Genomic DNA, 17,659 nt, shown 5'->3' with positions numbered 1-17,659 from the left:
TTCCATCGGATGTGGACTGTACGTGGAGAGGCTGACAGCTGGGTCCACGGCCCCAGCAAGGAAGTGCCTCCTTATTACGCGCAAAATAATGATTCCTCCACCTGACAGCGGGGACCCACCGGACGGGCCACCGTATTTTGTGAAAAAAATGTTTCCCCCTGACTGCTGGGACCCACCAGCTACATCTTCGCACGCAAGGAAGTGCGTCCGGGCAAAAAAAATGATTCGCCCCCCTGACTGCTGGGACCCACCAGCTACATCTTCACACGCAAGGAAGTGCGTCCAGGCAAAAAAAACGATTCGCCCCCCTGACTGCTGGGACCCACCAGCTACATCTTCGCACGCAAGGAAGTGCCTGACAGTCGGGACCCACCTGGTAGAAGCGTACGTAGCATTGTCATTCTGGTCGCGAACGTGTACGTACATATATACTGGTGAATGTAGAGGCGCGCACGTATCGTAGTAGAGGCGCGCACGTGTGGTAGTAGAGGCGCGCACGTAGCATGTACACGTACGTACAGCGGCCAGGGTGCAAGAAAGAAAATACGGCCACGTATGTGTACATACGGGCGGGGTCTCGAACGCCTACTCGCGCATACGTACGGCCAGGGCTCGTGTACATGGCTGGGTCAGAACGGAGAAACATCTTCGTCGTCGTTTTCATGGGGAGGCAACGGAATGCGTCGTGTTCATGGGGAGGCAACAGAATGCGTCGTGTTCATGGGGAGGCAACGGAATGCGTCGTGTTCACCGGGAGGCAACGGAACGCGTGGGAGCCAACCGGCTGGGTCGGAACGGAATGCGTGGTCGTGTTCATCGGGAGGGCTTGGACGGAACAGGCGATGGAAACGAGGCCTGGCATACCACAAAACGGAGGAAACGGACCTCCTACGTTCGAAACGGGGTCCTATTGATCGGGAGGGGTGTGGCGTACCGCAAAACGGAGGAAACGGACCTCCTACGGTCGAAACGGGGGTCCTGTTGATCGGGAGGGGTGTGGCGTACCGCAAAACGGAGGAAACGGACCTCCTACGGTCGAAACGGGGATCCTGTTGATCGGGAGGGGTGTGGCGTACCGCAAAACGGACGAAACGGACCTCCTACGGTCGAAACGGGGGTCATGTTGATCGGGAGGGGTGTGGTGTACCGCAAAACGGACGAAACGGACCTCCTACGGTCGAAACGGGGGTCCTGTTCATCGGGAGGGGTGTGGCGTACCGCAAAACGGGACTCCACGGGATACTGTTCATCTCCACCGTCGACCTCCTCCAGCCTCCACGGGCTACCGTCGACCTCCTCCAGCCTCCACGAGTTCCTGTTCATCCAGCCTCCACCGCGCGCTACTCCACCGGCTACTGTTCAACCACCCCTCCACGGGCACCCCTCCACCGTCTACTGTTCATCCAGCCCTCCACAGGTCCTGTTCAACCACCCCTCCACGGGCACCCCTCCACCGTCTACTGTTCATCTAGCCCCCCACACCACGGGGTCCTATTCTTCCAGAGGCAATGCCACCGCTCACTGTTCATCCAACCCCCCCCCCCACACGCAATGCTCACTGTTCATCCAATCGATCGGCTTCAGTTAGCAGCAGTAGCGAAGGAATTGCTCGATCGGGTTCAGTTAACATCCATCGATCGATCGCTCGGGTTCAGTAACGCGTAGCCTGGAGTGCAATCACTCGGGTTCAGTTAGAGCCCAACGCCTCGCTCGGGTTCAGTTAGAGCCAACGCCTCGCACACACGCGCGTATGTGTACGAGAGAAACGCGCATCGCTCGGCCCCCGACCTCCCACCGTACCCGGGAACTCCCCGAAATTTTCCTCCCCCTCGCTTCTACCATGGTTTTTTCCATCATGGACGGCCTAAAGAATGTCATGCAGCTACGTCTCCGGCCCGCCCAGGACGAAAAGCCCATTTTCTGTCATGATTTTTTGTCATAGAAGTAGGAGCCCACCACATCTATGATGATACCGGGTTTTGTCACAATTATCGTCATAGAAGTGTCATATGTATGACAGAAAAAATATTTGTTCGGCCCAAAATGTCACGGATGTGTCTTTTTTTTGTAGTGATATACTTTATTGAATTATCCTCTATTCGCGCATGTATGCCATTTAGCTATGTGATATATTACCATAATCGGGTGTTTACCCTGTTGTATTTCGCTGTTCATACATGCATGTATGCACCTAGCTATGTAATCTAATCAAACAATCCATTATCTATTGTACCTTTCTCACACAAGCATACAAGCTTTCCATAAACATATACTTGCCCACCAGAATTTACACAAAAGTTACCTATCAAAACACAATATACTATGGTAACAGACTCGAGCAACAATACATTAAGTTACAAATTGATCAACGATGGGCTCAAATCAGGCGCGGCGTGCCGCCGCGCCTCTGCCTGCTAGTAACAGGTTATCTTGGTACTAACAATTGCATTTTAACATGTATATCTTCCAATAACTCGTTATTCGTCATGCTTGTCTCCCAGGCTATTTCCTTATTAAAATAAATGGGTTTCAATAAGAAAGAAGTGGCAAAGATTGTTTGTCGTTCTTCAGAAATTTTTGCTTCAGATGTGGAGAATGCCCTTAAAAAGAAAATTGACTTTCTTATTGACTTTGGTATTTCCAAGCGTCATCTTCCTCATACTACCTCCTTTCCAGTTTATAGGGCTCAATTTGTAAATCTCTCCAAACAAGGTAGATGGTGAGTGGTGGAATAAATTTCATAGTTTTAAAAAATATTTACTACACTTTTAATTACAATGAATGCATGCATGACCATTAAATGACCAAAAACTTCAACATGCACTGGTTAGTTTTTTCTTGATCCTTGCATGCAGTGATTTAATACATCTTGAAATCTGAACATGTGATGATGAGTAGTAGAACTGAGAATTATAAAATGGAAAAACAAATTTTTTGAGATGAGCCCTATAAACCGGAAAGGAGGGAGTATATCATTAAGAAGTACCTAGAGATTTTATAGTTGGACATAAATCGCACACTGCTTCCCATGTACTACCTCCCTCCCATAATATAAGAACGGTTTTCAAGTTATGTTTAGCTTCAAAAACGTTCTTATATTATGGGACGTGGGTAGTATACGATAAAAATTGGTTTTTTGCACAGGCTTAGTCAATGTAGGTTTTTTTTCTTTGCGGATAGATATGTGTATTTTTTTACTTGTAAATGACGTTAACTCATTGCTCATCTTTTTTCGAAAAGGGTGGTTCTCCCGAGCCTCTGCGTCATAATGATACATACGGCCATAATTATTAATAAGCAAAAGGTCCAACACAAGTCTCCATGTCTCGAACAAAGAACAAAAAAAGGCTCACGAAGAGCTAAACAGTAATAGAAAAGCCACAACCGGCTGGCATAAAAAGATAGGAACACTAAATGCCTATCCTATTACATGACGCCATCCAAACCAGTTGAAAATATCCCGTGCTACCATCTCCCATCGGGTAGATCCAGTAACCAAACGCTCCCTGGCCTCCGTCGGAGTGAGTAGCGACCACATACGGATCAGCGTAGTGGTTCTGAAGATAACCTGCAAAAAGTGAATATTTGTTGTTCTGTTAAAGACCAAATCATTTGTGCAGTTCCAGACTGCCCATAATAAAGCACATACTCCTACACGAATATGTCTCACTGTATCAGAATCTATCCATCAAGCCACGTCCCAAATAACGTGTTGATAGAATTCGGAGGAGTAATGTTAAAAGCTATGTGAACCGATAGCCACATAATTTTTGCCAAAGGACAATCAAGAAAGAGGTGTTTGATTGATTCATGTTGGTCGCAAAAGCTACATCTTGTAGATCCCGTCCAATTGCGTTTTGCCAAATTATCCTTAGTTAAAATAACTTGTTTATGCACAAACCACATAAACACTTTGATTTTCAAAGATACTTTAACTTTCCAAACATGTTTCATTCTAGGAATCGCGCTAGAGTTGATAACATCCAAGTACATGGATTTAACCGAAAACTCTCCATTCTTAGTTAGTTTCCAGTACAACTAATCGGGTTGTTGAGACAGCTGAATATCCATCAATCTTCTCACAAGATTGAGCCAGGCTTCCCAACGGTTTCCCACTAGCATCCTCCGAAATTGAATATTGCGCGGAGTGGACTGCAGTACTGTTGCAAAGTAAGCGTCTCTACGCTGAACAATGCTATACAAAGAAGGATATTGGAGTGCGAGGGGTGTCTCCCCAAGCCATGTATCCTCCCAAAACCTCGTAGCAGTACCGTTTCCAACTATGAACCTTGTCCTGTTGAAAAAGAGTGGTTTAACTCTCATCAATCCTTTCCAAAAAGGCGAATCAGTCGGCCTCACTGTCATGAGGGACAAGGTTCTAGAGTGAAGGTACTTGTTACGCAAGATCTGAGCCCATGTGGCCTCCTTCTCGACAGAAAGCTTAAATAGACACTTGCTAAGGAGACATCTGTTCTTCACCTCCAGATTCTCAATACCTAGACCCCCTTGGTCTTTTGGCCTACAAATTATATCCCATTTAGCAAGTCTGTATTTTCGCTTTAGTTCATCCCTCTGCCAGAAGAAGCGTGATCGATAGAAGTCTAGCCTCTTCCGGACTCCAACAGGTACCTCGAAAAAGGAGAGGAGAAACATGGGCATACTCGTGAGGGCCGAATTAATGAGAATTAATCATCCTCTGTATGACGTCAGCTTGCCTTTCCAGCAGCTCAGTTTCTTCTCAAAACGGTCCTCAATGCACTTCCATTCTCTATTGGTCAGCTTACGATGGTGAATTGGTATACCTAAATACGTGAAAGGTAAAGCCCCCAATTCACACCCGTACAATTGTTTATACGCATCTTGGTCATCATTAGCTCTTCCGAAATAGAACAATTCGGTCTTGTGGAATTTAATCTTTAACCCGATTAATTGTTCGAATAAGAATAACACGAGCTTCATGTTTCGCGCTTTTGCCAAGTCATGCTCCATGAAGATGATAGTATCATCAGCGTACTGTAGAATGGACACACCTCCGTCAACTAAGTGCGGGACGAGGCCACCTACCTGCCCCGCAACCTTAGCCCTTCCTATAAGAATTGTCGACATATCGACCACTATGTTGAATAGAATAGGTGACATCGGATCTCCTTGCCTTAGCCCTTTGTGTGTTTGGAAGTAGTGACCTATGTCGTCATTCACTTTAATCCCAACACTCCCTTTTTGCGTGAAAGAGTCTACCTGGTGTCTCCAGGCCTGATCAAAACATTTCATACGCAAAGCCTATTGAAGGAAAGGCCATTTGACCTTATCGTACGCTTTCTCAAAGTCCACTTTGAAAACAACTCCGTATAGTTTTTTCGTGTGGATTTCATAGAGCGTTTCATGCAGGACGACAACCCCTTCTAGGATGTTTCTGTCCGGCATGAAAGCGGTTTGGGACGGTTGCACCACAGAGTGTGCAATTTGCGTAAGCCTATTAGTCCCAACCTTGGTGAATATTTTGAAACTCACATTAAGAAGACAGATAGGCCTGAACTGCTCAATACGAACGGCCTCTGTTTTCTTAGGAAGTAAAGTTATCGTTCCAAAATTTAGTTGAAACAACTGAAGCTGTCTAGAGAAAAAATTATGGAACATCGAAAGCAAATCCCCTTTGATAATATGCCAACACTTTTTATAAAACTCTGCAGGAAAACCATCCGGCCCTGGAGCCTTATTGTTCTTCATTTATGAAATGGCCTCAAACACCTCTTTCTCCGTAAATGGGGCGGTCAAAAATCTCATTCTTGTCTGACGCAAGTTGAGGGACATCCTCAACCCTGGACTCATCTAAGGATACGAAGTTATCCTCCGGAGGCCCAAACAGCTGCTTATAGTAATTGGTTATATAAACTATAAGATTTTCTTGTCCTAAAATCGTCCCATCATCCCGCTCGAGCTGAAATATCTTCTTCTTTCAGTGCTTGCCATTTGCAATCATATGAAAGAACTAAGTGTTATCATCACCTTGGACGATTTTGCGAACCTTAGCTCGCAAAGCCCACTTCAATTCCTCCTCTCGAAGAAGTTCTTTCAGTCTCAACTCCGCCTCCACTTTAGTTTCCAGCTCTCTGGTATCTAAAATAGTGGACTCAGCTTTTAAGTCTAGGGATTGAATAAGTACAAGGAGCCTTTCCTTCTCAGCCTTATAAATCCTATGCGTATGTTTAGCCCATCCACGAAGGAATCTTCGCAGATGCCTAATCTTATTCTGCCATCTTTCAACAGGAGACCTTCCTCCCAAATCTTTAGCCCATTCTCTAGCTACCATATTGAGGAACCCTTCTCTATCAAACCACGACAATTCGAAAGAAAAGGTGTTTTTATTTCCCACATGGGTGGGCTCGCCAGAGTCAACAAGCAACGGGGTGTGATCCGAGATTGCGTGCGATAGTGCCTGGACTGTTACCAGGGGAAACTTCTGTTCCCATTCGACGCTGGCAAGGACACGGTCCAACTTCTCATAAGTCGGGTTTGGCGACGAATTAGCCCAAGTGAATTTCCTACCAGAAAGCTCTATCTCTCTAAGATCCAAGCTTTCGATTATGGTATTGAACATAAACGACCATCTGCCGTCAAAATTCTCATTATTCTTTTAGTCCCTCCTTCGAATAATGTTGAAATCGCCCCCAACGAGGATTGGGAGCTGCTCGCTACCGCAAATACGGACAAGATCGGCCAAAAAATCTGGTTTGAGTTCTAGCTGCGCGGCACCATATGCCGCCACCAATGCCCAATTAAACCCATCGGCCTTTGATCTGACCCGAAACTTTACCCCAAAATCTCCCATGACCACACTCTGAACTTCCAACGAATCACACTTAACCCCAAGTAGGATCCCACCGGACCTTCCTCTTGGAGGTAGGCAATGCCAGTCGAAGTCGACACCCCCCGATAAAGTGCTAAGGAATTGGGGGGTGAAATTGTCCCTTCCAGTTTCGGACAGGGCGATAAAATCCAACTGGTGCTCATTAGACGCTTCCGCCAGAAACCTTCTTTTAGCTAAGTCTTTAAGACCTCTGCTATTCCAAAAGATTCCTCTCATATTTCATCATGAAATTTTTTAGAGGTACGGATTCTAGCACTTCTACGCAAAGCCGAAACTGGATAAACCTTCCGTTTGCACTTCCGCTTAGGCTTATTTTGATCCTCCAGCCGGTCCTCACAAACGGGCTCTGAGGATCTAACCTCCGGAACATCTACATGGATCGAGGCCCTAGGGGAACTGAATCCCTCATCCTGCTCTGTCTCAGGAAGTGAAGGGGCAAGATCCGCGCAAAAACTATCAAGAGCCCTGACTCCCAACACATCTATGTCGGAATCATTCATGGGTTTAACAGCTGCTATGTTACGAATCATTTCCAAAGTGCGCTCTGCTTCGAGGTCGAGGATATCATTATCTGATTTAGTGATTTCACTACCATTACTACCTAGTGAAACCCCTAATTGATTTGCATTGTGAACAATCTCGTCATTGGAAAAATGTAAAATCGAATTTGACATATTGACTGACATACCAGTAGTGACCTGAATGTCACGAAGCTTGGCCGCCTGCATAGCGCACCTTAGCTGCATGTCGTCAACATCCGGCTGCTCCTGGAGACGATTGCTCATCCGCCGTCCTTCCGAAACAGGATCTGGGATCCCTCCAAAAGCAATGACCTCCTCCCGCGTGGCCCTATTTGGGGTGAGGCCTCCTGCCCGACCCCCAACAGAGCTCGACTGAACTGGAGCAGCCGAGTAATCTGGCCCCACCGGCGGAGTGAGGTACGACCACCACCGGACTCGCCATCCGAGGCGAAGCAGACGCCGCGGACACCGGTCCTGCCGCCGAAGCCAAGCACGTGGAAGGAGAGACAAGGGTGAAGGTGTCGGAGTAATTGGCCACGGGTAGCCTCATCGGCCCCCCATGGCGCTTCAAGACATCGGGGCCGGCTGCGCCCCTCAAGAACCAAAGACCTAAGCCCCGCCTTCTCACAGTCGGCTGATCCAAGCGGCTGGCTGCCAGAAGACGGCAAGGCCCAGCAGGCGGCCACGAGGTAGGCCGACTCCTAGCAGGTGGCCCCTAGAGAGGTCGGCTCCTAGCAGGCGGCCCCAAGCGTCCTCAGAGTCTGTACCCGCATAAATACGATGAGACAGGGCGTGGCTACAGCGCGCCCTGCCACCCCCAAATCCAGGGCCAACCGTGGCCACAATGTACCGTACCAGACGAAGATCTCCTGTCCAGCGCGGCATTGTTGCCACTCCCCCATGACATCACCCATGGCAGAGAAGGCCATGCCTCCACTACGGACTATCGGTACGGTCCACAGGCGGTGGGCCTTACCTGTCAGTGAGAAGCCAGAAGGCGGCGAGCACGGACCAGTCAGCATGAGGGGAGGCCGACTCCTAGCAGGCGGCCCTCCCCCTCCCTCAAAGTCTGTGCGCCATTAATCAGGAGATACGGGGAATGGCTACAGTGATCGCCCGCCAGGCGGCGGTACTATAGCCACGCCTCCCCCGACAAAGCACGCATCATTACCAGCCCAGCTACAGTGCTGAGCAGCCGGCGAGACCCGCGAGCGGCGGGCGCGGCCTGTCGGCCAAGTACGAGACAGCCGGCGGGGCCTGCCAGGCGGCGGGCCCCATCTGCAGGCGGAGAAGCCGGCGAACATAGACATTGACAGTCGGGTCCTACACCCGGACGGATTACCTTTGTACCCCTAGGGGGTAGGCCTATATAAACCCCCCAGGGCACCCATGCAAAGGGTTTAGACTCTAGTTCATACACACACATATAGAGAGAGGAAGCTAGGGCTAGCCTTGCTCTTCTTCCCCCTCTAGAGAAACAGCTCAAGAAGCAAGCTTGTAGCCACCATTGTTGCTTGAATGATCATGCAGAGACCCCGCAGAGCAGGACTAGGCGTGTTATCTCCTAGGAGAGCCCCGAACCTGGGTAAGATCCGCCGACGTGCATGTTTGCGCCTTATCCCGTATCCTGGCACCGGCGACGTACTATTAGCCCCCTCCATGATAAGCCATCCTTTGGCATATGTGGCACGACACCCCCGGCATTTGGCGCCCACCGTGGGGCTAGGTGCACCGTCGTCCGGAGATCTTTTCTGGACGGGAACCCTTTCCTCCCCAGCGAGCGTAGCCAGCCTAGCACGCCCTACGGCGTCTGCGCCGACGCGCTGCAAGGCGCTGAGCTCGCCTGCGCGGCGAGCTGCCTCGCTGACCTCATCGGCGAGGTCTGCCTCTCTGATGACCCCGCGCCCGACGCGGGAGCAGCCAGCTGAGAGAGCTGCCTCCGTGACCTCCTTGGCAAGCTCGACATCGCCAACGAGCCCGCCTTCGACCTAGAGTCGGTCGGCTCCACCGACCCGATGCTTGTCGACTCCGACATGGCGTCGCTTGACGCCTTCCCCACCAACATGGAGGTCATCAACGACCCTCTCCCTCGCGCCGATAGCAGCGGCAGCACCGTCATAGAGGTGCTCGTCATCAGCCACGACGGAACCTTTGGTGGCGCTCACGACCCGCTGCAGGTGGCCCTGCGGGACCTGTCTGCGCCCATCCCAGAAGACGCCGACGCCGAGACGCTGGAAGCCCACCGCGTCTCGCTCGTCGAAAGCGCCAAGAAGTTGGGCACCATGAGACGCCTCTCAGAGGCCTACCAGCGCGAGATCGACCGTGCCATTGGCGGCACGCCTGCTGCCGGTGGGCCCAACAGCGCGGCGCTGCCATCGCCAGCATGTTTGGGGCGGACCACCCTGTCTATGCCACGCCCAAGGAAAACATACGAGCTGCCCAGGCGGCAGCAGACGAGTTGGATCACCTCGAGGGCGACGAGCGTCGCTACATGACCGAGCGCGTCCAGCAGCTCATTGACGCGGCTGTCGTGCCCAAGAACCCAAACAGTGGGTTGAGAACCCGCCTCCTCGCTGAGAGCAAGGCGCGACCTCCTGGACGCCGACTGGTGGCGTCCGCGACAGACGAGACAAAGAGCCGGCTGCTAGTCGTAGCTGCACACGCCTCACCATCGAGCGCGACCAAGATGGCCGCCAACAAGCAGTGGAACGACGGGACGATTGTCCGCCTCCTCCTCCTTCTCGGAGGGAGTGGCGTGCTTCCCCACCGCCTGTTGACCACCCAACTCTCGGCGACTGGCTGGGCCGCCGAGAAGGAATCGGAGAGAATGATGCCCACCACCAGATCGACCGTCTCAATCGATCCCTGGCGCTCGAAGAAGAAGACGCGTTGGGCCCTCCTTGTTTCGGCCCCCGCATCCGCGACGAGCCCTTTCCCAGAGGGTTCACGCTTCCACGAGATACGCCCAAATACAATGGCTCTGTGAAGCGGGAAGACTGGCTGGTCGACTACTCCACGGCCATTAGAATAGCGAACGGCAACAAGCGTGTTGCCGTGAAGTACGTTCCGCTCATGCTCCAGGGCACGGCCCGGACATGGCTGAACAGCCTGAAGCCCCGCAACATCAACAGCTGGGTGGATTTCACCGCTTCATCCGTAACTTCACCAGCACCTACAAGCGGCCCCCCAAGCCTCGCCAGCTCTTGCTGTGCAGCCAAGGCCCCAATGAGTCCACCCGCGACTACCTGACACGGTGGGCTGAACTGCACAACTCCTGCGAAGGGGTGCATGAGGTCCAAGCTATCGAGTACTTCACTACCGGGTGCCGAGAGGGCACCTTACTCAAGCACCGGCTCCTCTGCGATGAGCCGGCCACACTGGACGAACTGCTGATCATAGCAGACAAGTATGCTACTGCCGACTCATCCATGAAGTCGGAGCTCCGAGTGGACGCTTCTGGAAAGGTGCTCCCTCCGGCTCCTCGAACGCCGGCTGGAGACAACAGACGGCGCCAGCAGCCGAATGACAACAAGCGCAAAGCTCCCCAGCCGGCCTCCACCACCCGGCAGGTGGCGACAGTTGAGGATCAACAACCTGAGGGGCAGCCATTACCCAATCGTCAGAAAGGCGGCAAGCCGGCTTGGTTGTCCGCTTTCTCCTTTGAGCAGACCCTCGATGCCCCCTGCAAGTTCCACAGCGGCACGGAGCCGTCCAACCACACAACCCGGAAGTGTCACTGGCTTGTCCGTACCGCCAAGGGAGAAGGACTGTCTCCTCCGCCTGCTGGCCTACCGGCTCCACCTCCTCAGCCGCCGGCCGCCCGTCCAGCAGTCAGTCAAGTCCAAGATGATTACCCTGAAGAGCATGGTGCTTACGTTGTCTTCACCAGTATGGCCAGCGACAGACACAACCGGCATCAGCAGCACCATGAAGTAAACGCCTTTGCTACGGCGGCCCCAGAGTTCATGCACTGGTCTGAGAAGCCTATCAGCTGGAGCCGAGATGACCACCCGGAAGTGATGCCTTCCCCAGGTTGCTACGCTCTGGTGTTGGATGCCACCCTTGCAACAGAGAGGCGAGCTGCTCGTTTCTCCCGGATTCTGATAGATGGCGGGAGCAGCATCAACATCCTTTACCGCGGCACCATGGAGAAGTTGAAGATCAAAGAGAAGCAGTTGCTGCCCAGTTGGACTGTGTTTCACGGCATTGTGCCCGACTTGTCCAGCTCACCAATCGACAAAGTCAAGATAGATGTCCTCTTCGGAGACAAGGATCATTTTCGCCCGAGAAGCGATTTGGTTTGAGGTGGTTGACCTGGAGAGCCCTTACCATGTGCTCCTAGGCCGGCCTGCTCTAGCCAAATTCATGGCAGTACCTCATTATGCCTACCTCAAGATGAAGATGCCAGGAACCAAGGGCATTATCACGATCAGTGGAGACTATGAGAAGTCGTCCGCCTGTGCTGCAGCCAGCAGCCGGCTGGCCGAGTCCCTTGTGATTGCTGCCGAGGAGAAGCTCCTGGACCGGGTGGTGGCTATGGCCGGCAAGCAGCTGGACATGTCCCCAGAGCCCAAAGAGTCGGAGACTGAGGGCTCCTTCAAGCCGGCCAAAGAAACGAAGAAGAGCCCCCTGGACCCTGAGCACCCAGAGAGGTATGCTGTCATAGGTGCCAACCTTGACAGTAAATAGGAAAGCTAGCTCGTCGATTTCCTCCGTGAGAATCGGGACATCTTTGCATGGTGCCCCAAAGACATGCCGGGTGTTCCGGCGGATTTCGTCGAGCACAAGCTACATGTTAGAGCAGACGCAAAACCAGTCAGACAGCCCCTCCGCCAACTATCGGAGGAAAAGAGAAGAATTGTTGGTGAAGAGATAGCCCAGCTCCTGGCAGCCGGCTTTATTATGGAAGTATTCTTTCCAGAGTGGCTCGCCAACCCAGTCCTGGTACTGAAGAAGAACAAAAAGTGGCGCATGTGCATTGATTACACCAGTCTCAACAAAGCCTGCCCCAAGGATCCGTTTGCCTTGCCACAGATTGACCAAGTGATAGACTCCATAGCCGGATGTGAGGTGTTGAGTTTCTTGGATGCCTACTCAGGTTACCACCAGATCAAGTTGAACCCGGCAAACCGCCTGAAGACCGCCTTCATCACACCATTCGGAGCCTTCTGCTACCTGACCATGACATTTGGCCTGAGAAATGTTGGTGTCATGTTTCAGCGTTGCATGCAGAAGTGCCTCCTCAAGCAACTCGGCAGAAATGCCCACGTCTATGTAGACGATATTGTAGTGAAGACGGAGAAGCGCGGTACCCTCTTGGAAGATCTGAAGGAAACTTTTGAAAACCTGAGGGCGGTTTCAGATCAAGCTCAACCCAGAGAAATGTATCTTCGGAATACCAGCCGGCCAGCTCCTTGGCTTCCTGGTCTCAGAATGCGGCATTGAGTGCAACCCCGTGAAGATCAAGGCCATCAAGAGGATGGAGAAGCCTACCCGACTGAGAGACGTCCAGAAGTTCACTGGCTGTTTGGCATCCATCAACCGCTTCATCAGTCGGCTGGGCGAGAAGGCTCTTCCCCTATACCAGCTCATGAAGAAGACCACTCATTTCGAGTGGAATGACAAGGCGGATGAAGCTTTTCTCCAGTTGAAGAAGATGTTGACCATGCCACCTGTCCTGGCGGCTCCGGCTGCTAAAGAGCCCATGTACCTTTACATCGCCGCCGCCAGCCGGGTGGTCACCACTGTCATGGTGGTAGAGCACCCAGAGGACAGCAGAGCACGCCCAGTCCAGAGGCCCGTGTACTATTTAAGCGAGGTGCTGTCAGCCTCGAAGCAAAATTACCCTCACTACCAGAAGATGTGCTACGGTGTGCACTTTGCGGCCAAGAAGCTGAAGCCATACTTTCAAGAGCACCCAATCACGATTGTCTGCACTGCCCCACTTGCCGAGATTATTGGCAGCAGAGATGCATCCGGCCGAGTGGCCAAATGGGCCATCGAGTTGGCCCCCTACACCATCTTCTACCAACCACGCACCGCCATCATGTCCCAAGCACTGGCCGACTTTCTTGTTGACTGGGCCGAGACCCAGTACCTACCGCCAGCTCCGGACTCCACTCATTGGCAGATGCATTTTGATGGTTCGAAGATGCACACCGGTTTGGGAGCCGGCGTTGTTCTCACTTCTCCCAAAGGTGACAAGATCAGATACACATTGCAAGTCCACTTCGCCGCCTCCAACAATGTAGCCGAGTATGAAGCACTGATACACGGCCTCTGGTTGGCCAAAGAGATCGGCATCCGCCAGATCCTGTGCTACGGCGACTCTGACTTGGTGGTCCAGCAGTCGTCTGGTGACTGGGACGCCAAGGATGCAAACATGGCGAGCTACCGTTTCCTCGTCCAGCAACTCAGCGGATACTTTGAAGGGTGTGAGTTCCTTCATGTGCCACGAAACGACAATGAGTAGGCGGACGCCCTGGCACGGATCGGCTCCACCCGTCAAGCAATACCAGCCGGCGTCTCCCTTCAGTGCCTCTGCAAGCCGTCGATCAAGCCTTCTCCAGAGTCTGAGTCCATCTTCGTGACGGCTCCTCCCGAGGCAGTCGGATCCGACTCAAGGGATGCAGCAGCCGGCACGGGGACTTCGGCAGGCGGCACAGGGACTGCAGCAGTCGCACCCGGCCCGGGGACTTCACAACCCCCCCCCCCCCCCCCCCCCCCGGGGACTGCAGCAGTCGGCCAGGGGACTGTAGCAGTTGCACCCGGCCCGGGGACTTCAGAACCCGGCCCGGGAGCCGCCGCAGTCGGCCCAGAGACTTCAGCGATGCAGCAGGTAGCAACCAACTCCGACCCGCCACCTCTCAGCCCAGCCGCCCTAGTACAGGTGGCCGTAGTGGCAGTAGAAGAGATTCAAGCACCATCATGGGCAGAGCCCATCCTCAAGTTTCTTGTGAACAGAGAGCTGCCGGCTGATAAGATCTCAGCCTGGCAAGTACAACGCTGAGAAGGAGCCTACACGATAGTAACCCGAGTGCTTGCCAGACGCAATGTGACTGGAGTCTTCCAGCGCTGCGTAGAACCAGAGAAGGGCCAGGCAATCCTCAAAGATATCCACCAAGGCGAGTGCGGCCACCATGCGGCTTCCAGATCTCTTGTCGCCAAAGCCTTCCGCCATGGTTTCTTCTGGCCGACTGCTTTAGAGGACGCCAAGGAGATGGTCAAGCATTGCAAAGGGTGTCAAAAATTCAGCTCCCAGCAGCATCTACCGGCCTCTGCACTCAAGACCATCCCCCTGGCCTGGCCCTTTGCCGCCTGGGGGCTGGACATGATGGGACCATTCAAGACCGCACACGGCGGCATGACCCATCTGCTCGTCGCCATGGACAAGTTCACCAAGTGGATTGAAGCAAAGCCAATCAAGAAGTTGAATGGTCTCACTGATGTGACCTTCATCGCAGAGATCACCACACGGTACGGAGTACCACACAGCATCATCACCGACAATGGCAAATTTTTTGCCAAGGGAGCCTTGGCCCGTTTCTGCGCGACGCATGGCACCGACTGGACTTAGCATCCGTTGCCCACCCGCAGTCAAACGGCCAAGTCGAGCGAGCTAACGGCCTCATCCTCTCCTGCATCAATCCCCGACTAGTCGAGCCACTAGCACGGTCGGCTGGCTGCTAGATCGACGAGCTGCCGGCTGTCCTTTGGAGCCTCCGCACCACTCCGAATAAATCAACCGGCTTCACTCCATTCTTCCTCGTGTGCGGTGCCGAGGCCCTCATCCACTACAAGAAATATGTCAACTAGTGACCTTCTGTCAGTGACCCTGGAAGAATTGGTGTGACACCCAAATTTTTTGGCCTTGTTTTGTTTATTAAAATATTGCCAGGAAATAAAACTTTTCCTTTTGTCAAGATTTAACCTTTAGTTATGGTGAATTTTTACTTCTAGTGGGAAAACCTTCAAGGGTATTGTTGGACTTGATTTCTCTCCATAATAAAACCTTTATTTATCAGTGGATTCAAATGTTGCAAGATTTATTTATTCAAAAAGCTTTATCTCTTTAAAATGATTCCTTTTGCATTTGGGGCCTAATTGCACTACAACCACTTGACAAATGCTTTTAAAAATTCCACCAAAATTTGGGGATGTCATGTGATGTTTCCACACCACTTTTATGCAAAGATACCTTTTGGCCATTGGAGATTTTGAGCTCTACACCAACTTTTCCAATCTGGTCCAGTAGGCACTTTTGCACTGCAACCCATTTAATTATTCTTCTGAAAATTCTTCCAAGTGTTTGGAGATGACAGTGGATGCATGCAATTCATCTTCAAGCAAAAACCCAATGTTGTTCTTTGGAAAATTTGAGTGGATCAACCTCTTTTGCTTTCTGGTCCAAATTGGTGATTTGTACTGCAACCATATTTTTCCTTGCTCTAGTGACCCTGAGCTTTTTCCTACTTGTAGCCCTCCCTACCAAACTCTTAAGTCCAGGAGATTGGGCTCATTGGAGGTTTTGAAGTGCATGTTCTAAACCCCTTTTCTTTCTGCCCAAAACTGGAGTTTTGCAAAACTTGCACTATCAACTTTCTGTTTTTGCCAAACTAATCTCACCACCATCTCCTGTATCTAAAGAGACACTGATCTGGAGACTCTGGCCACTCCAAGAGTTGCCTAAGTGCACTTGACATTCTGTCGAACACCTGGGGTGCACAGTCAGTTTTGGCAAGCTCTCTGGTTTGCATTGTGGACTTGAACCCCTGGCCTATCAACCTTGTCCACAGAGTGCCTAGCCACCCCTACCCTCGATCTGTGCTTTGCCAGCTCCACCCTCACGCTCTAGACCACGCTGGCATTCCGTCGAGCACCTGCTGTGCATGCTCTGGGCGCGCCCAGAGCGCACGTTTTGCACGCGCGCGCACTACGCCGACACGCCGCACTACCGCACGCGACGCGACCCGACCCTGGCTCCCTCTGCACCGCTGAGCCACGCACTAGTCGCCCCCTGCTCCACGATGGCTCTGGCACCCTGCTGTGCCGCTGGCCGCGCCCTTGGCGGCACGCCGGCGTCGGCAGTGGATTCCGCCGCGGACGGCGCCGCCCAAACCACCAGCGCACGCCAGCTGCCCCTGTGAATCTCGTGCTTATCCCCCCGCTCGTCGGCACGCTTTCGTCGCCGCTGCGATGCCCTGCAACTACAGCAACGGCTGTTGCCGACGAGCTTATCTTCTGCCGCCGCGGAGCCGCCTCGTCACGCTATATAAAGGGCCCCCGAGCCCCTCCAAGCACTCACACGACTTCAGACTTCCCCCGTAGAGCTCCCCGCGTAGTAGATCGACCGGAGAGGACCGTTTCCCCCAACTCCGGCCAGCTCGGCCGCCGCCAAGCCCCGGTGCGATTCGTCGCAACCGGCCACCCTCTCGCACAACCAGCACCACCAGAAGCTTCCCCGTAGTCTTGCGGAGCTGCCCAGCTGCCCAAACTCGATCGGAGACCACCGGAGCACAATAGTCACTTCACCACCGTAGCCTCCCTCCGCCGCGAAGCTCGCCGCCGGCGATTCCTGCCACCTTCCCCGACCCAGCAACCACCCCGGGGACCGCCTCGGTCTTGCCGTCCCATTCCCGCCCTTGGGTGCCCTCGAGGAGCCGCCGTCTTTCACCGGCGATCGCCGGAGCCTCGCCACCGTTCGGGCACAGAAAAGGGAGGGAGAGGGAGACCGGTCAAACCTGACCAGTGGGCCCTCTGGACCCACTGTCAGTGACCCGCGCAGCGCCCTCTCTCTGTTTAAGTGGAGGCGCAAAACCCCGAGTGCGCTTTCCCTGCTGCGTAAGCGTACTTCTGCTGAAACGTTTTCCTTTTTTTCTGGTTTTATTTAAAAACAGATTTGACCAAACTTTGACTGGCTATAACTTTTAAAATAAAACTCCAAATGAGTTGATTCTTTTTCCTACCTCTCTCAAATTTCATCTAGTTTATTTTAAGATTTATTTCAAAAATATTTGAGACAGGTTTTGGTACTGTGTTTGAAATATTTGTATTTGTGTATTTTGCAAAATAGGATTTTTGGAGGAAAAGGAAAGCTTCCAATAAGTGCATCCTTTGCATACTCTTGAAGGCAAGCATTTCTGAACTCTGGCATAATATTTGATGTGGTGTTTGGATACGATCACAGCACCTTTTGTCTTGGAGTATAAGTGACAGTTTATGTATCGATGTAGTCTCGTGGATGAGTGCACTTTGGAGTTGTTTGTGGCCA

Source organism: Triticum aestivum, chromosome 7D, assembly GCF_018294505.1.
Source record: "Triticum aestivum cultivar Chinese Spring chromosome 7D, IWGSC CS RefSeq v2.1, whole genome shotgun sequence".
NCBI lineage: Eukaryota > Viridiplantae > Streptophyta > Magnoliopsida > Poales > Poaceae > Triticum > Triticum aestivum.
This window is presented reverse-complemented; position numbering follows the sequence as displayed.